This window comes from Aythya marila (genome assembly GCF_965140915.1).
Source record: "Aythya marila genome assembly, chromosome: 13".
Lineage (NCBI taxonomy): Eukaryota > Metazoa > Chordata > Aves > Anseriformes > Anatidae > Aythya > Aythya marila.
Window position 1 is genome coordinate 4,479,044 of NC_139054.1, and position 20,488 is coordinate 4,499,531.

General features: G+C 38.2%; 1 protein-coding gene across 3 annotated transcripts in view; it reads left to right on the forward strand.

Annotated features, from left to right (window-relative positions):
• The first annotated feature begins 3,805 nt into the window (after nt 1-3,805).
• Nucleotides 3,806-20,488, forward strand: part of PCDH11X (protocadherin 11 X-linked) — a 472,078-nt gene continuing 455,395 nt past the window's right edge. For all 3 annotated transcript variants that reach the window (XM_082771004.1, XM_082771006.1, XM_082771007.1), the window contains exon 1: nt 3,806-4,341. The gene's annotated coding sequence lies outside the window, so the exon portion shown is untranslated. The remainder of the gene's footprint in view (nt 4,342-20,488) is intronic.

The following is a 20,488-nucleotide window of genomic DNA, read 5'->3' on the forward strand; positions in this document are numbered from 1 at the left end:
TCTCGTCTCGTGCTCCCACTCCAAAGGCATGCCCTTTCAGTATGGGTGCGTGAACTCTCAAAATGTTCACTATAAAAATCAAGGTATTTTATACATTATTCATGACATTTTAAAAACATTGTCACTTGACAACTGAGATAATAAAGTTAGTATGTTCTACCTCCTGCTGTTGGGGACTGGACTTCTAAAGGTCCATACTGTAATCATTCTGGCAACAGCCCTGCAAGACAGCAGCCACCTCTGGTGCCTGGCTCTCACTCAAAAAGGCATGTACTTAGAAATCATAACCCTACTCAAAATAATACAGTCTGAACTTCCTGCATATTATCAAGCAGGGTGTAATGTCTTCTCTCTTGGAATGAAAGGAATAGATACCATTTCATCACATGACAATTGTCCATCTAGAGTTGTGGCTGTAGTTTTGTATGTCTGCTGTTTCTAATTAATACTGTATGCATATCATCACGGCTAGCAATATTTCCAGTGGTATAAAACCACGATTGCAGCAGAATGTTTTATAGCAGATATGCTCTAACTGCTCTGAAACTAGGTTTTCAACTAGCTTGCATTTCAGACATTTATGAATTTGTGTGGAAAAAAAAGGTGATTCATCATTTTCTTGGCAAAAATGTATTCCTACAAATATTTTAGAGAAGTTGTTCAGACATCTTAAATTACAGATCACTGCAAAAGAGGGGAGTCTAAAAGAACCACTGTATTCAATGTGAAGTCCAGATACAGTATCAGCTGGCAGTTAGGAAGCATGGGGCAACCTAGATAAATAATGCTGCTACAGAAAGTAAAGTGAGGGAATATCCATTATTGAAAAGCAGGAGTAAAACCAGTGCTAGTGCTCCAGGATCCCAAGTGAGATTTGTTTTACATTTCCAGTAAATGGGGATGAGGGAAAAAGAAGAGAAGGAAACTACTGTTTAAATAAGTATATGGAGAATAACTTGGGATTGAGGCAAAATCCTATTAAAAGATGTAGTAAAACATAGTTACAATTTGTTTTTCGAGTTCTTCTGTTGGCTTGACAAGAAAAAGAGAAACAAAGCAAAACCACACAAGGCCTTCAGCAGAAAAAGACCTCCAACCTTATTTGTCACTCCTGTAAAAGTAGCTCCTTTTCATTCCCTACACCAGTCTCCACAACCACACCATTCCCAGTAGCCAAAGGAAGGCTTGTGTCTCGTATTTTCGTGCATAAAAGTGAATTACAATCTTTCTTGGAGACTGTCATCTGCAGTGGCCTCTCCATGACTTATCTGGGTGACCAAAGTAAGGCTGCTCAAGCAATATATTCTGTATGACCTTTGCAAAAATGCTGAGAATTCGTCCTATAGCCAGTGCATTTTTAAGAGGTTATTCCGTAACAACTCTAAAGCCAGTAGCTGTATAAGATCTATGAGACTTTTCTCCTTTTGTTTTCAGCAGTTTACAAAAAGGCAGTGTCTGGGGGATGAGAAGCCATAGAAATAGCAATCGGGGAAAGGCGGGGAGAGCTCCCCTCTTCTGCAAGGCAGCCGCCTGCAAGGCAGCCGGCGCCAAAGTTGGGGGGACCTGGTGTTATGTAAATTGCTCAAACTCAGCCACAGCACATGCAGCATCCAGCCCAGCAAGAGGGAGACAAGAATCAGCTGAAGTTACTGTATGGAAACCATATTTTGGAGAGTTTTTCTCTAAAGTGGAAGGCTTAGAAAGGAAGCAAGCTTGACCTTCACAGTATGCAAAACTTTGGCTCTGGTCCTAGCTCTTTTCACATGTGAATAGTTCCTGTGGGGCCTCTTCATGTGCTTAGAGTAACAAACAATTTCAGGATTTAGACCTTCATCTGAATCAAGGGTAGCAGCAATACCTTCTGATATGAAAAAATATTTTTTGTTCTTCTTAGTAAAGTGATGCATTCGCTACATAGACATAGTTAATCCTACTCTGACCCTTCATTTTTATGACATTCTTGGTTTGATTCATGAAGGGGTTTTGCCCTTTTGGAGGGCACCAGTGTGCCTTCCGGATCAGTTAAATAAGCCATCAACTTCTTGAACTTTTTTTTTTTTTTTTTTTTTTTTGGCAAGGGAAACGACGATATTCACTTTTGGCTGTGCATTTCAAATATAGTTCAAACAGAACTGCTGGATCCATTGCAGCCCATCCCTAGCCACCACTCTGAAGAGCAGGATGTGCTGCTACCTGTCCGTGCTGCAGTGGCTGGTGCTGGTGGGCTCAATCGCTCTCACGCAGGACAAACTGGCACATAGATCTGTATGGCTCCCAGTAATATTCAAATACCTTTCAGGAAAATGTTTTGGTTTGTTGTGTTTTGTTTTCAAGTTATAATCTTTATTTTAATGTAATCCAAGGCAAGGAGGACAAGTGTCCAAATAGTATCACTTGCCTATTTTTAGGTGCAAAACTGTTGTCTGTTGGAACATGCCTCTCATGGACTTGGCTGTTGTCGAAATCCCTTGTCACAACAGCTCAGCAAAACAGGTATGAAAAGGATTGACAGACAGTCTTAAACCGTGTGCCATCAACACTACGTAAACCAAACTGCATGCTGCTTTTGTATTTTGTCCCTTTGTTGCTTATGTACACTTTATTTCACATTTTATTAAAAAAAAAATGTTGATGAATAAGTGTATTAGAGTTGTGGGCATTATCCTCCTCAGCTTTGTGCTGCAGTGCGGCTGGGACACGAACCCTCTTTGTGGGTAATGTGCTAGTTTGTGCATAATGAGGCACCTCTGCTGCACGGATATATATTGGACCAGGAAAACGAAGTGACAACTTATTTCCCCAAATTCCTAGAATTTAGTACCCAACATAGTAAAATACAATGGGCGATTGGTCAAACTCGAGCAACTGAAATACGACGTGAAAACGTAACCTAGAAGAAAAGGAATTACAACTGGTCTGTGGTATTTTAGCATGGTTAATGGCCATGCAATTGCTCATTCTGGTCCATGTTCAAAGCCTCCCATTGAATACAGGAGTTAACAGGTAAAAATGGAGGCAGTTCACTGAATGACTGGGGATTTTTACAAGGTGTTTTTAGAACTCTCTCATCCTCTCCCTACATACCTTTTTCAGAGAGATTGCGGTGTTTAAACTATATTTAGCTATAAAAGTGAGACATTACCTACATCCTGCTATAGCGGAGAAGGTAAATCAAGGCTTTCACATGCATTTCCAAACTATTTTTAAAGGACACATGCGAAAGATCAGGCTCTTAGGGTGAGTGTAAGTTGTCTCGTTCACCAGAACAGAGCCTAAAACTGCCTCCTCACCCAAGAGCAGAGTAGAGCGAAAACGCTATTTACCAATAATTGCTGCGTTCACTAAGAAGTGCCTACTGCAGGCATCTGGCAAAGCGCTGCCAGTAACTCAGGATCCCCCAGTCACTAAACCCAGCGCGGACGCCGAGCTCTCCCTGGGAGCGGGTTTCCTCACGGCCGCTCCTCACCGGCCGCTCTGCCCCACGCAGCCCCCGGCCGAGGGCAGCCCCGGGGGGCAGCGGAGCCCCGCGGAGCCTCTAGGGCCGCCGGAGGCTCCCGGCCTGGCCGTGGCGGGGGGCGCCCCGGCCCCAACCCCGCAGGGGCCGCCCCCTGGCGAGGCGGCGGAGCGGCGGCTCCGGGGGGATCCTGCGGGAGGGGGCGCCCGGCCGGGCCCGGCGCCGCCCCGCCCCGTGGCGGTGATGTCAGCGGCGGGGCGGGCCGGCCGGTAGCGGCGGCGCGGGGCGCGGGCGGCCGCGGCAGAGCCCAGCCGGAGCCGGAGGAGCCGGAGCGGCCGCCGCCGCCGGGACAGGGCGGGCTCGGGGCGCCGCTGGCAGCGCTGCCCGCGCCCTCCAGGGCCGCTGCGCCCGCAGCTCAGCCCCGGCAGGGAGGGGAGAGCCCGGCGGCGGCACCGGCGGCTTCCCCGCGGGCGGGAGGCGGCTGCCCGCTGCCCTCGGGGCTCCGCCGCTCTGCGCGGCCGGGCCGAGCATCCCCGCGCAACTTGGCCGGGCGGCGGGACCCCTGCGGACCCGTGCGGGGCCGCCACCGCCGTCCCTGCCTCCCGCCGGCTGCGAAAGCCAATAGGCAGCAAAACCCAACAGAAATAAAACAAACTCAGGCTTACCTAAAAGTTAGGAACCCCCAATTTTTTTTTATTGTTTTTTATTTTTTCCTTTTTTCCCCCACTCCTCCTCCTTCCCCTTTCGGCCTCGCTCCCTATGCGGGAGCCGCCTGCGGCCGCTGCCGAGCAGGAGCCGCCGCGCTGGGGAGCGAGCAGCCCGTGCGGCGGGGCAGCCTCCGCAGCAGCCCGGCTGGAGGGACGGCCTCGGCGCTCACGGCACTGAAGGTAAGCAGGGGCGACAGAGGGGTTTTCGCACCCTTTTGTGTTGTACCTTCTGTCCGGCACCCTCCCCCCAACCTCCCCCCTCCCTTCAGCAGGGCAACGGCGGTGCCTCCGGAGAGGCGTGAATGGCACGGAGCCGACCAAGTGAAATGCAAGTCTGCTCCCTTGGAAAGCACATGGAGCGCACAGGCGATCGCAAAGATGTGTTTATTGCTGCTCCGCTACCATAACGCTGATGGTCTGTGCTCGCAGCGACGACAGGGAGCCAACTTGCACGGCTCAGGAGCGGGGAGACCCGCGGTCTGCCTCTGACGGGCGGCTGGCACTGGCTGCTACATTTTGTTGGATGTGTTCCCCCCACCGCCTCCCCAGAGCATCTCAGCGTCCTGTTTGATTTGCTGGGGTGTCGGATTTTTTTACGATTATTTTTTTAATTTTAATTTTTATTCTTATTTTTTTTTTTTATTTTCCCCCCAGATAGAGTGTCTGGTGTTAATGAGTGAGGGAGATGGGGAAAAGGAGAAAGAGAAGAAAAAAAACCCATATGGAGTATTTTATTGATGTGATCATAATCCTGTAATGGAGATTGCATTAAATGAGGATTGCATCAAAATGCCTATCTGCTGTGGGGAGACGGGAGAGCAGAAACTATGCTGGATTGTAAATGAAGTTCTTTGATTGAAGGATTTTCTTAAACCATGGAGAGATATCTGTAAGCTTAAAGTTGCTGTATATATGAAGTACTGGAATGGGATAAAACACAGATCAAGCTGAAATATTTTAATTTACTCGAGCTCCGGATGCAGTTAGAATTGGTTAGAGAGGCACTGCAGTGATGTCCAATGAATACTTGGTTTCAGCTATGGAGACCACAGAAAGGCAAGGGAAGAGGAGAACACAGAAAGGCAAGGATAAAATATTACTTAGCATTTGGGGAAGGATGCTTCATTTATGACTTCTGACATAATGGCACGAAGCCTACAGCCTGCTGGTTATGAGCAGAAACCTTGTAGGCGATCTGGAAAGCAGAGGATTTATCTCATTTTCCTTTTTGCAACCTTGACATAGTTGCCTTTAAGAAGTAGCTCCAAGTTATCTGACAGGAGGCAAACAGGGACTTATTTGCCCCTTCGGATATTAAAAGAAACTGTAAGCTTGAGAGAGAGGGACTTGACTCGTCTGATCTTGTCTTTCTGAGCTTGAGTTGATAATGCATTTTGAGTAATTGTTGCTGCTTATCTCAATTGGCAAAGGAGGGGAGAAGATGTTCAAGTTTACTGAACCAAAGCAGAGCTGAGGACAGTAGATAATATCAACTTACCCTTGCCTTCTTTTTTGCTGAATTTTATTCTGGCGTAGAAAACTGAGCCACAAAGAGCACCTTCTTCAAGCCTTATTGAAAGGAAACCAAGGAAACCCAAAGAGAACAGAAAGATTAAGCCAAAGATAAATCTTGACTTTTCTCTTTTCAGCGGTGGAAGTAGTGTTGATCTGTCAGGTTGCATAGGTCAAAGGAGATAAGAGATAAGTTGCTTATTTATTTACTGCTATTTTCACGCACACAAAGAAAGTTGTTGCACAAATAAACATCATGGACTGGGAAAGAACCAATTCTTAGAACCACCTAAATTATAACTTAAATAAACAAAAGAGATAAGGATACTGTAGGGATACTCAGTATCTCTGTAACTGCAGAAGAGCTGGTTAATGATAAAATTATGTAGAACAAAGCAAAATATCTGAGGTTTTAACAAGTAATTTGTTTTCCTGTTTGAGTTGTCTGCAAAACCAGAGCTAGTATCTCCACTGTTGAATGTCTCTTGTGCTGTGTATTTAGCGTAAAAAAAAAAAAAAAAGTGTGAATTTATTTATTTAAAATAATGAAATAAGAAAAGCAGCTTAAGTGTATTGAATTCCTCTTAAGCATTTTTTTTTTTCAAAAGGAGACTTCTTGTGAATGGTATGTAAGACATGGGTTTAGAATGTTCATGGATATACTCCAGGGAGCTTTGTGTTAGCTCAATAGGCAATAGGATCTTCTTCCAAAGAGATACGTGGAGAAGATGTGCTTAAATATCAAGCCATGTTCAGGTGAGACTGGTGGTATCTACATTTCAAGACCAACTGTTAGGCTGCTGAGGGGAATGATGCTTAATCTGGAAAATAAAGCAAGTATTCCTAGCTCATTTCTTAATGGGAATAATTCATTAAGTCATTGATTAATTTTACTTCTGTATGAATGTTCCAGATGTGACTCTAATTTTTACCAAGTAACAGCTGAGGAAAAAATATCTTTTGAGAAGTGTGGTTATCCATGCAGATCTGGATCTGTATATTTTTATAGAACTCTTTACTGCTTCATGGCTGCATTGTTCATCCTTGCAGCGTTTCTTCAAGTGTGAGCCTTGCTATAGTTAAAGGATAATTTATATTCAGTGTAGTACTGTCTGCTCAGTGGAATTGGCTTTATACATCACAGCCTCTGCAAAAAAGGAGATCAAAGATCTGAACCTGTGGTCCTGTATTGCATTTGTATTCTACGTGGACTTGTGTAATCTTATACTGGAGCCATTCATGCTCCCATAGTTAAGAATTATGTCGGTCTTTCCATTAAAACACCCATTTGTTTAGTAATTTAACTTTTAAAGACAGGCTCTAAGCTCAAGTTAAACACATTCATATAGTGTAAAAAAAAAAAAAAAAAAAAAAAAGTAGATATACGAAGCTATGAAGTATAACAATTGGCATTTGCTAATGTAGCACAATTAAGTTGAATTTATAGAAAGCTTAGTAGAAAGTAATGCCCTGCCTGAAAAAGGTAGAGATGAAAAGGGAAAAAAAAAATTCCTTTCAGATCTAGAAACCCTTTAGAACAAGGTGGGTGTTCATACCTGGATTTTAAAGGGGTCTATGATCACTAAGCAGGCAACAGGGTTTTCCAAGTAGAACAGCACTGGCTCAAAACAGGAATTAGTTAGATCTCAATTTACTGGTTCAGTCTGAGGTTGTGTTAGAACTGATGTCTTTGGCATTATTCCAGTTACTTCTTCTGAGTAGTTGGAACAAAACACAACTCCAAACCCCTTGTCTTGACCTGTCAAGTTACGCTTTCAATAAGCTAAAAAGGACAAGATGGTTTTGATTAACATTGATTGTCTGACACAGGTAATAAAAGGATTTGGGGGATGCTGGTGCTAAAGTATGCTTACCAGGTGGTTCACCTGAGAACACCACTGCAGAAATCATGCCCTTCCATCACATGTGCAGGAAGTGGTACAAATGGTCAGCTTACACTTACATGGAGCCCCCTTTCTTCCAGAGCATCCCAGAATCTTTTACAAGTGCCTGTCTCAGTTGGTCGTCTTCCAGCAGTGAACTAGTTGCTTCATCTCTGCAGACAAAGTAGGTGAATGCTTATAACCTCTTCATGTGTATTTTGGGTTAGAAGTGACAGGCTGAAAATACACATGGATTCAGTGTTATAGTCCTGTGTTCTGCGTAGTACCAGTGTTCAGTGGGCAGGTTCCAGATACAGCTTGCTGTAGTCCAAGTATTTTGGAGTGGATGGAATAAATGGTGTTGTTTGAATGAAAGACTTTTATCACTTAAAAATTGATAAGGGAGATTAATAGTCTGCTGTCCCAGTTACCACTTTCTGCAGTGACATCAGTAAGAGGGAATTTATAGCAGTTGTTTGTTTTCAGCGTGGTGAAGTAGTGGTGACTGTATCTTTCTTGCCACTTCTGAAAATTCCTGCTCCCTGCATATATAAAGGCAAGTAATATGAAGCAGGAAATTTAGGGTGGAAATGGGAATTTGATTATCCCTTAAGATCTGTGGGGGGACTCCCATTCTCATTATCCAATGGTAAAATAAGGAAAATAGGTTTAGAAGACAGTCTTTTTCAATTACAGTCTCTGAATTAGTGGAGTGACTTGCCAGGAAGCATAAAAGCTCCTATAGCTTTGAATGTTTTTTTTTTTTTTAAAAAAAAAGCTCCTGTAAGAAGAGTATAAACTATCCTTAAAATTGTCTTTCAGGTGTTGTATTGTGAGCAATAGTCAAATACGTGGAAAATACATTTTGAGTGACAATAATATCATTTATTTTGTCTGGCAGAAGTGAATGATTATAATATTAATTTTTAAAAAACTTTTTAGAACAAAACTCTTGTCTAAATCGAGACAACAAATACTATTTTTCTCTAATTGTGCAGTAAGATTTCAGATCTGAATGGAAAGGAAGAACTTACCCCACTTGCAGGGGAAGTTTAATGGAAGTCCAGTAAAAATTAATATAAAAAACATAATATAGCTCTAAAAGAGCATGGAATGTAGTCTGTAGATACAATCAAATCATGGTAGTTTTGACAGTAAATAAGAAACTATAAAGGGTTTTCTGAAGTTGTGTCATAATTAAACATTCTTTTTATTTGAAGTCCTGCCTGTATCATTGCTTCTAATATCCTGTTGAATATTGCTATGTTTCAGGTACACTTAGAAAATAAATTTCTCCCTTAGATAACGTAAGACTTAGTCTTCTTGATCCAACAGAATCTGAGTCAAAGCTTCTTGCAGTCTGTGAAAACATTTCTGTTGGAACAGTGCCTTGAATAATTGCTTCTTACATTACAAAACATAACATACTTTAACTTCTGCCACTTGCTCAGAAGTTAAACATGTTAATATGGTATCGAAGGTATTGCTGTATAGGAGTTCTGCTTGCAAGGATGGCAGATCTTCAGCTGTTAAGCAGCAAGTACTTTTCATGAGAAGTTCTTTTTAAATTACTGCTATTTTCCTTCGTGTAAGTTATGACATACTCCACAAGGATTATTTCATTGCAAGTGGACCTAACTAACCTGATCAGCAGAGAGCTAAATATGTTCTCAGAGAGACAAATAAACATTGAGATTATTGCAGACTTCGGATTTCAGTAGTGAAAATGTAAGCGGAGGTGGGCCATTGAATTTAAAACCCATCACTCTGGGGTTAAATACAGCTAAGAAACTTGAGCTCTGCTAAGAAACTTAGCCTGCTTCGTTTACCTGCCAGGGGAATGTTTTGTGTTGAATACTGCTTTGATTTGACATGGCTGTTTAGGGAATGATTTTCTTCCTCTGAACTGGTCTAGAAATAAGATGTCACTGGTGATGTAGTTTGCAGTGTTTATGTTGCATCCTTAAGGACATAGGTTTATTATTTTTGCAAGAATCTAATTAGTAATTGCATGAGCTTTACCAAAGTAGCAGGAAATACATACTAAATAGAAAAAAATCCATGTAGAACTTTGCAATGCTTTAGGCACAGAGTATTTCATTTAACCAGCTACTTACACCATCATAGTTTCTGCTCTATGCTAGCTTGTTAAATTAACAGGTGTACGTATGGAAAGCTATGATCTGCTGGGTCTATGATCATGATACCTGGAAAGCTACACAGTCTTGTTTCCAGCATTAGTTCCTGGCACATAACATGCATAGTTGCCCACCAGAACAAAAACGGAAATTATTTGGGGGATGACACAAATACAGGTTCCATTAAAATGCAGGGTAGGGAAAAACTTAAGATACCAAAATAAATAAATAAACAAAGGCACCTGCCTACCTCTTAGTCTGTAGTAGATTTCATTAGATGGTAATCTCTTTTGATATTCCTCCTAAGAAAGGAGGCTTCCTGACTTTGAGAAGGAAATGAGTTTTATGTCTGCTAGTGGAAGTCATAGTTTAAACTCTTGTTTAGTCAATTGTGCACGATTTGTAATTACTTCTATAATTATATAAATACGTTTCTTCCTGTCTCTTGACAAACAATTATGAAACCATGTGTCCTGACAGGCTTACAGGTTGCTTTAATAGCTGGTTTTACTTTGGTATGTGGTAGGGTTGGTTGTTTTTTTCTTCCTGCAGGGGAGGGTAGCTTTGATAAGAAGCATGTGTCATGGGGAATGCTGGAATCACAAATGGGAAGGAGGTGTTAATCAGACACTTATGATGTTTACGACAAAAGTATTACAGTTGTCAATGTTAAATAGGGGAAGCGTGTGTCATCACATTCCCTAAATCTTAGTAGAAAAAATGCAGAGGAACTTCACCATTAAATCATGATGTAATAGGAACTGCAACATGCGTATATAGTTCTGGACTCAAATAATTTGGAACCTAAAGCTTGCTGTAGCAGCTTGTTCAAATTATAGCTGCTGCAAGTAATTTGTAAATGTAAACAAGGTGTAAGTCATGAAACTAAAGCTACCATTAAAGGGAGTAACGGCTTTATTTTGTCACTCATTTAATTGACCCTTAGAAGATGTATGTTGCAATGTACCTTATGTTCCAGATCTTAATTTACAACAGCAAAGTAATAATTCTGGGGATGAAAATTGGGAATGAAGTGCATAAAACTCATTTTCTGTCCATCTTTCTGCCTTGCTTGCAAGTGAGACTTTACCAGAGTGAATGGACATCTACTAAGGGCTTCAAGTTAGTTTTCTGTTATCTGAATTCTGCTACAGGACATTAGTTAAGTGCTTGTATATATGCAGAAGTATTATCATTAAAAAGGAATTATTACATAAAAACGATAATTCTTTTTCTAATAATAATTCATTTTTAAAATTAATGTTCAGGAGATGTGTAATTTCATGACTTTAAAAAAAAAAAACTGGAGAAAAAGTAAACCAAACAGTTTGTGTTCTAGTTAGTTTTTAATAATTTAAAAAGCCAACTGAGAATGGCCTTTTCCTCTGGCCAAACAGAAGTTGAAGTATCAGATATTGCTGCTTTATCTTCTGTGTTTCTATTGTAAACTTGAGGAGGAAAAAATCATGTGCAGTTGAACAATTATTAGTTAAATCAGAGGAGTCTTTAGGTAGTGGAAAATGAGTGTAAAACTTGTATATAATCTAGAGTACTGATGACTTCAGAACAGAACTATATATAACATTCTTGGTATTTGCATGCTGTTAGGTAATTCTCACATTCTTCATATATATATATGCCCTTTGAAAAGACAATATGTCTAGGAGAACACTAAACCATGCTTTCTTAACAGAACTTGTCTTTAAAATACCTCTAAAAAGGCTACAGAATCATGGCCTATCAGTTTTAAGAGTTTAGCTTTAGCTACATATTAAAGAAAAACATTTTAAAGAACTGCTCTGAAGGTACACTTAAAGCATAACACAAAGTATGTTTGAATGAGTTTATAACTCAAAGTGTTTCAACTAAGAAGAAAATAACCTCCAAACGATGTTTGGCATATTGGGGGAAAAAAAAAAAGACCACTTCAAGCAAGTGCATGTGAGTCAGAAAGAAAAGACATTAATAGTCTTTGTCAAAGAAATGTGTTGCTAGTGTGTAGTCAGAAACTGTTGTTTTCTTAACTGGGGAGTGAGGTTATGATGTGTCAAGCATCCATGGTCTTATGATGAGAAATAAACCAGTAATATCTTCCATCTGTACTTCTGTGTCAGTACTGAGACATATGAGCATCACTGAACAATCTGAACCCTGTGTGCTCAAGGAAGAGATTTTCTTGGTGACTAAATACAAATGATTCTCAAAAGAGTTTGGGTGTTGTTTGCTTTTGAATGTTTTAATGAAAGAGTTTAAAAATTCTTGCTTTCTGAAAAGAAAATAAATTTATGTGATGTCCACTCCTTTTCACTACTTTAACATGACTGACTTGTTTATTTGAGCATAATATTGTAAAAGTATTAATTTAATATGTTGGTGAAAGCTTTTATATTATTATTATATTTACAAATAATCTCAAACTCTTTTTTAAAAACAATGAGGAAATGACTGTAAGATAATAAAGAGTTCATACTCATTAATGGTAAAGAAAGAATCTTAGTTTCTCTACGTTGTTTGAGAACAATGTATCTTTGAGTTAACTTTCTTAGTGGAAGTTGAGAATCAGGAAATTAATGAGTTTTATAATGCAACTGAGGCAGGTCTATTTTTCAAAAGGATTTTCACAGTTTGGATACACAAAGTCCTATTTTCAAAGTGAATTTGCCTCTTAAACAATCTAAAGCTTGTTTATTTCAAAGATTTTTTTTAATTGCCATTTTTGTTGAAGACTAGTTATACTAACAACTTGCACCTCACTCATGTTTTCTTACATTTCTTCAGTATTAAGGTTATTAAAACTAGTCAGCATCAGGTATTTAAAATATGGTGTAACTCAAGTGCAATAATTCTACTCAAAAACTAAAAGCAAACTATGCACATAAGGTAAACCTTTGCAATCTTCACCGAAGTTGCACAGAATAAACATGTAAAGTGGATGATTGTCCTTTTGACTCTTTCTGTTCTATTCAAGTAGGTTTAAAATACTTCAACAGAAAAGAGGAGAAGAAGGAGCAGAAGAATTAGAAAAACTGCGATAGAAATGTATCTCTTTTATTAAGACTATACGGCATCATGATTTGTTAGATTGGGACCTATTACTTCTCACATTCTGTATTTCATGGCTCACCAAACAGAGTTCAAGCATTGAACAGCCTTTAAAGTTGTGTTAAACTTGAACACAGCCTTCAGAATCAAGTTTACAGAGTACCTGAGGTGATTGTACCTAAACGGGAACAGTTCTAAACAGTTTTGTACCTTCTTTCTCCTGCTTCCATCCATTAGGCAATTTATTTCACAGTTTTGGACATGGAAGTGTATTTGTATTTGACCATTGTTTGAAATGTGGTTGGATTCAGTTTAGTTTCTTTGTGTGCATTGCTTCTCTTAACATCTCCATGAGTGATGGAAAGAGGTGTGATAGCAGAAGATTCACCCTGATTCACTGTTACTAAGCTGAACATCCAGCACTGGAAAAGATGATTGCTCTAAGCATGTGTTTCAATCAAAAAGAGATCACTTTTACTTTTTGCTTGTCAGAACTTTAAAATCCAGTTTGTCTAACTGAGACAATAAACAGAAGTTAAAACAGAGGAGGAGGGGTTGACTTCTGTCAGTTCTTTTACTTTGCACTAAATGCATATAAATTTACAATAGCTCAAATAGTTCTTATTTATTATAGTCTATATAGGGTGGACTAAACCTGAAATCATTTTTATTGTCTTAAGTTGGAGAAAAAGGTAAACGTGCTTGTAAACTTGTTGCAATAAGACGGTGCTTTTGTGACTGTATTGCGTTACGCAGCTCAAATTCACTAAGAAGTTTATGACAAAATGAATTGAATTTGGTTCCCATTTTGTGTTTGAGTAGTGTTCTTCTGAATCACAATGTAGGTTATTTTAAAATTGCCAATAAACCTTTATTAACAACATATTAATGCTATGTGGGACTGCTTATTTTCTTGTAAGGTATTACACAATTTGTTCAGTAACTGCTTGCTATAGGTACTTTTTTCTCTTGCTAACTTAAAGCAAGTTTCAGGTTTTGTTTATTGTTGTTTAATGTCACTGTGAAAATATAAACAAATAGAATGCTTTCCTGTTAAGTCTAACAAAAGATTAAAAATGCTGGGTTTTGTTACAAGTCTCCTTAATATATTAAGGTGGTATTTTCATTGCACTATACTTAACAAAAATAAATATTTAAAATTCATGGCTGAATCAAAAATAGTGCAACATCAGTCTGAAAAAAAAAAAAAAAACATTTACAGTCTCAGTTCCTTATGTGTAATTCATTTTGGCAGGTACAGTAAGTTTTATTGTATTATAAACACTAAAAAAGCTTTAAAGAAATCGTTGAAAAAAAGTTTAGAGTAAGTGATTTAGATGAAGCTGTTGTGAGATTAACTAAATTCTAGAAATTCAGTCACATCAGAGAATTGGATCTATGTCTTTATTTAGTCATTGCTGTAATAAAAGTCATTGCTACTGACCAAACTGCAAGGTAGTGGTTGATGGACGTATCAAACATGAACAGAAACTACTTTCTGAACAGTTTAGGACACTTCAGTGGTTAAACTGATAATTGTATCTGAACATCTCTTTAAATGCTGTCCATGTGGTTACATGTATATATAAGGAATATGTATTGCCATGACCTTACAAATTTGTCTGAATTTGTAAGGCAAAGTGTAAGAAGCCTCTAATGAATAGTGAAGTCAAAATTTCAGATGCTTTTGCAAATGGCATCAGAAAGTTACTGTTGTAGTAAAGTACCTGCTGAAGAGCCGAACACTTATTAGACATGCTTAGATATTTCTTTGTTTGATTGCTGAGACAATTATAAATTTTAATAGAATATTTTTTGATCTGTAAGAAGGGGTTAAGGATGGCATCATCTTGCAGACCATAGTTGTCATTTTCTCCTCTTTCTTTTAATAAACAGAGCTTTGGCTCTTGTAGTTCTTACAACCTCAGCTGTAACTATTTTGGGGGGAGAAACATGTCAAGTCATTTCTGTGTTGGCAACAGCTAGTTTCTTTCTCAGATTATAGAGATGTTACTCAGCTTTATGATGGGAGCCCTAGTTTTATTGAGTTCTTCTTTCAAATTGAAGAGTTGCATTCTGTCCTTGATGCCAGTGTGATTTCAGGCTGGGTTATGCATGCTAATTTGCACTAGATCAGTTTTCTATTTTCCTGAATCTAGAGCAGTGTTTTCAACTGTTTCTTAGCAATAAAATTCATCCTGGGTTAGGTGTGAATTATTTGAAGCTCAAAGAGAAGGTAATGTTGGTAGTAAACCAAAAGAAGTATTGAAGTGCTTTATCCTTTGTTTTTGCATTCTAAAAATAAATAATAATATTAAGAAGAACTATTGGAAAAATTCAGACCTAATGAAACTAGACTAGGCCACTAAGCAGCTTAATGTAACTTAGAAACTTTGAGCAGGTTTGGCTAGACTGTATCTCCAGACAAGTCTTCCAACCTGAATTTTTCTGATTCCATGAGAAAGCCACTAACTCTTCCATGTAAGACATACTTTTTCCCTTTGTCTTGATTGTTTTTTTGCTCAAATCCAGTAGCTTGCTATATCCTGTGGATCTCATTGTTCAAGGAGTAGTGAAGAAATGAGGGACAGGAAGAGGAACCTGCTAGTGAACAGGAGAGAGCTGTTATTTCTGTTCTTGAACTTGGATCTTAACATTGTTTGCTATTCCTGTCTCAGTGTGTGCTATCTGATGTAATTTTGGAGGCCTCCTTGAACTTAGGTTAAAGACAAGCTCACACTTCAGCAAGTCATCTGTTCACTGCCTTTCTAGAGTGCTGTTCTAAATACAGTTTAAAGTACTGCTTTTGATCCGTGAAACACCTTTTAGTTTTATTTTGATTTCTGAGGAAGACTTGCTGTGTGATTTTATTCTTCTGTAAAAAAAAAAAAAAAAAGTAGAAGAGCAGAAGCTTCAGCTTTAAACATCTGAGCTGAGGGCAAGAAAACTTGAGATTGATTCTTTTCCCTTAGTCTTACAAGACCTAAGTTAGTTGACATTCACAGCTGTAAGACAAACCCATTAATCTGTATTTTTCTGAGGGTTTTCTGGAGTGGACACATTAGATGGAGTGTAATTTTGTTTGTATTTGTGAAGAGTATTCTGCTGATGCTTCATGTTGATGATTTAGTGCTCTTTACTACAAGAGTGTCTGGAGGTTGACACATTCACTACAAAAATGCACAAAATTAGGTTTCTGGAGAGGGATTTATCCATACAATCCATACAATATGCTAAGAGAAGGGATGATAAGATAAGGCTGAGAAGAGACGATATTTTTATAGAAATAAATTTTATTAGTTTCCCTAGACGTAAGATAAGACCGCTGTAAATGAAGCTAAAGTTCTTCAAAATTCTTATCAAAAGCTGAATTTTTAAACTCATCAAAGGCCTGCCATTTTCTGTTGAAAAGCATCCTAGAAGCTACCTCTTTAGTTCAGTGTACTCATTCTGCTTAAATATTATTACTTCACTGTATTGAAGCTCCTAAATAGTACTCGCTGACGGTAATGGAATGAATGATCTGAGTTCAATGAGGTATGAAAAAAGACCAGAACAAGTTGTCTGGGGAGGTATGTGCGGTCACTGTTCTGGGATGTTTTCAGCACCAGAATAGATTAAAAACCTGAGGAACCTGCACAGACTTCATGGTTGACTCAGCTTTGAGAGAGATCGGACTAGGTCGCCTTAAGAGGTCCCTTCTGACTTGAATCATCCTATGATTCTAGGTCTTATTAGCTCATAATATATTTAAGGATATCTTTGACTATGCAAAGAGCCTTCCATTTTTTCCCTGAGTATGATAATGTTGTAGGCTGTTATTTACGTGTCTTAAGACAGATCTGCAGACAGATACGCTGTGCTATATGGCATTTTGGGATTATGGTATTTGGAGACTGAAAGAGACTTTGCAAGCATTTTCCTAAAACCTCAAAAATGGAATAGGTATCCCTGAGGGAAGAGAAGGAATTTTGTTAGATAGCCTTTTCTAAATTTGTCCTTTTTTGTTTTCTTTTACTCCAGTGTAACAATACTTTGGTATGTGACTGTATAAGCAGTTACCTTTTAAAGAATCCTTACTCTTTCAAAACCTCCATTTTATTTTCTGTTTCATCATGGAATTATTCGTCAATTCATGTAGTCAAACCAAAACTGGGCACTGAGAACTAGTGGTGAAGGTTGCTGAGTCTGAAGTAGCTGCTTTTTTTTTTTTTTGGTTGTTAAAACTAGATTAGATTGTCTTTCAGGTACTTCCACTTATTTTCCGTGCTGTCTGTACCGCATGGTACCATTGGTACATTTTTTTTTGGTAAATGTCTAAAAGGGACATAATAGTGCATATGCTAAATCTAGCTGAAATCTACCTTCAAAATTTACTTCCATGTGTTTATGTTTATATTATCCGTGTGTTTATTTGAGCCAATTTTAACTGAAAGCTCAGCAGGACACTGAATGCACTCATTTAGTGTTTTCTATCTATGATTCTTGCTGTACCACTTAATTATCCATTTTGTTTCTGCTTTCTGAACAAGAATCCTTTCTCTTCCTTTAAAAATACTTAGGTGTTAATAAAATACTGTGATAGATCTCTGCTGTCTGCAGTTTATTTGTAATTGCTTGGTCAGTAAACACAGTTGTTACATAATGATGGACTGTTTCCTGTTACATTGAGGAAAGTGTCTTAATTATTTGTTTGTCTTAATGAGTGTAAAAGACTGCATTGCATTTATAACATAGATTGTCTCAGACTGACATTTTGAGGAACCCCCTCCCCCCGGATTTTAAGTAGGCAATAACAGCAGGTGGTTTATTGAAAAGTCTTTGGAAGGCCAATAGGCTAAGTCAAAGTTTCCTTGACTTCCAGGAAGTACCCTACAGTGGGACTGTTTTTCTAACAACAGGAAATTTAATAATGAAGCACTAATGAACAGTATGTCTTAGAACTTCATAAATATGCCAAACGTTCCATAGAAGAAGTATATTCTGTTTACAAATAAAAATAAAAAATCTGCAACATTCACTATCTGCTTGTTAGCATGTATTTTAGACATGGGACTTAGGCTTGCTTTAAGATGATCAACCTGGATGGTACTGAATATAAAGACGTCAATATAATTACTAATCTCAGCAGAAAATCATTTTTGCTGTTTTTTTTTTTTTTTTTTTTTTTTTTTTTCCCTCTGTGTGGAGGAGGGGATGAACTGGTTTTCTATTATTCTTTATAATTTAGGTTTTCTATTTTTGCCATCATCTGGGAACAATTCCCAGTTACTTTCCTTCCTTCATATATTCAGGGATGGGCCATCTTACAAGACAAATCTTAATAAAAGAGATGCCCTGATGAGCCAGTATGAACTAGTGGTAATTCAGCAAAAGCTATTCCTTGACTGTTGATCAGGAACACGTTCAGCTTTGGATATGAAGTGAACTACTGGACATTATTCTAATGCTAATCCAAACTGTCTCTAAAGATATTATAAGTATTCAGTTGTAGCAACTTCATATTAAATGCTCTGAATGAGGCATGTGTATATGAACAGATTCTGTTTGTTGTTGCATTGGTGCAACTACAAGAAAATAGTGTTATGCAAATATAAGTTACTATCCACAGACTCAGAACCCTCGCAGCTGTTCTGATCCTTCCCTTGTCTGAATCAGCATAATTTTTTTTTTGAAAAGATACTTCATTGCAATCACAGCTAGGCAAGATGGTGTAATTTATATGTATAGTTACCATCATAGATAATATATTTATGAGCTGCATAACCATGGGGAAATCACAGATTTTCAATTTCTCTTGGAAAATGTTCATTATTAGAAGGTGTTACTGGAGTATTGTTTGTTGTAAGAGAAGAAAATCAAGTTCAAGATTTTAATGAATCTCTTGAGAGAATCATCAGATTTACAGGTTAAAAAAGCTGTAAACATTCTACTGGGAGTAGTCATTAAAGAGAAGATGAATGTGAGCTATCTGTACTTTTCTTATGAAACAGAAATCTTGAGGATGATTTACAAACCAAAAATGTGTTTATCTTTAAATGGTCTGTATTGCTGCATTATATAATGAAATACAAAGTAAGGTTAAAAGTAAGTCTTGTTAGCAAGATGAGATGCAGTTTCACTGTTTCGTTTGGGAAGCTTATAGGTAAGTCAGCACGGATCGGAATGTTTGTGGAAGAAGCCTGAGAATATTGCCTTGATTTCTAAGTTTGAAAAAACATTAGAGTGGAAAAAAAAGATCCTTCCTGCATAGTTAATCATCTTGGAGGGCCTTATGTTGAAAATTTGATTTTCTAAGTTAAATAAAAAAGAATTAATAAAAGATCTGTAGATTAAATAAATTCGATGAAAACAGTTCAATTCTCTGGTGAGTTACTTTTTTGTAATCAGAAAGTGACAGCATAGGACTGCAAAAAGACTTGCTTTTCCACAAGGCACTTCATACCTTTGATTATTCACTCAGGCTTGACTGAACCAGCAACATACTAGTAAAAATTCATAATTTGTGATGAAATGGTTTGTTTAATCCTTGCTTTTCTTCTGATGTATTATAGATGCAGTGAAGGGAACAGTTTAGATTTTGTTGCTAATAAAAAAAAAAATTGCAAATTTTGAATTCATCAAATATTATTGCTTCAAACTTTTAAATTGGTCATCTAAGACTTGTGAACGTTTAATTGAAGCTCTCATCTCCTGCTTCTTCAGAAAGCTCTAGAACTGTCATGAAGAAGCCACTTTGTAGTTTGGGTGAATTTTTGGCATGAGTTTTGTTTTGTTAGGGTAACTCTTCAATGGAACACATATGTAATGAAAACTTGGATAACAGCAAAACGTGAACTGTGTCCTAACTGCAACTGTTGAACATAACAGTAGTTTTGAATTCATTCAGCTTTTGAATAGGTCACACCCTTTGCAAATAATATGAATAACAAACTGCTGTATTCAGTGCCTCATCATTATGAATAGTGTGTATTTCAGCTGACGTGGCCATTCCCGGTATGATTTTACTAGTTCCATACATGACTGTGAGTCTGGGCTTTTTGTCATTCTGTGAATATTCAGTAGTTCAAAACAAAATCACCACGATAATGAGAGGATTGATGCTTCTTAATACTTTTATAAAGATTACCTGCCACTGAGTACTTGATTTTTTTAAGATCTGTATGTGCATTTTCCTTTTTGTACTAAAAGCATGCATATGTTACTTATGTCTATGCATGGACATGCTGTTGTCATAAGTCTTACTATTATACATTACCTATATCCTTGGTCTGAACTAAACATAGTGCTTACAGGTTTGGGGCAAACTTCTTCATGAAGCATTCCCAGCAAAATTCATTGCTGAGATATCAATGTGCAGAAAATTTTTAAGTAGACTTCAGTCACGGCATTTTGAAGTGTATGATGATGAATGTAAATCAGGACAAGAATAAGGAGATCAGGTTTCTTCTGGTTTAAGACTGAAATATCACAAAATGTAAAGGAATACTGTCATTCATATAGAATCAATTTTGTGATGTAGACTGTTAGTAAAAGACGAGTAACAGTCTTGTGTTTTCTAGTGGCATTATCTGTGTAAAAATAAAGAACACTGAATCTAACAAGCTGCAACACTGATATTTAAGACATATACAATGTTATTTTAGCATGAATTTGCACTTAGACCATCACTTCTCCAAGTGACTGGAAAACATTACTCTAGTTCTCTTGTATACACTATCTCCTACCTGCTTGTCTCCCACTGACTCCTTC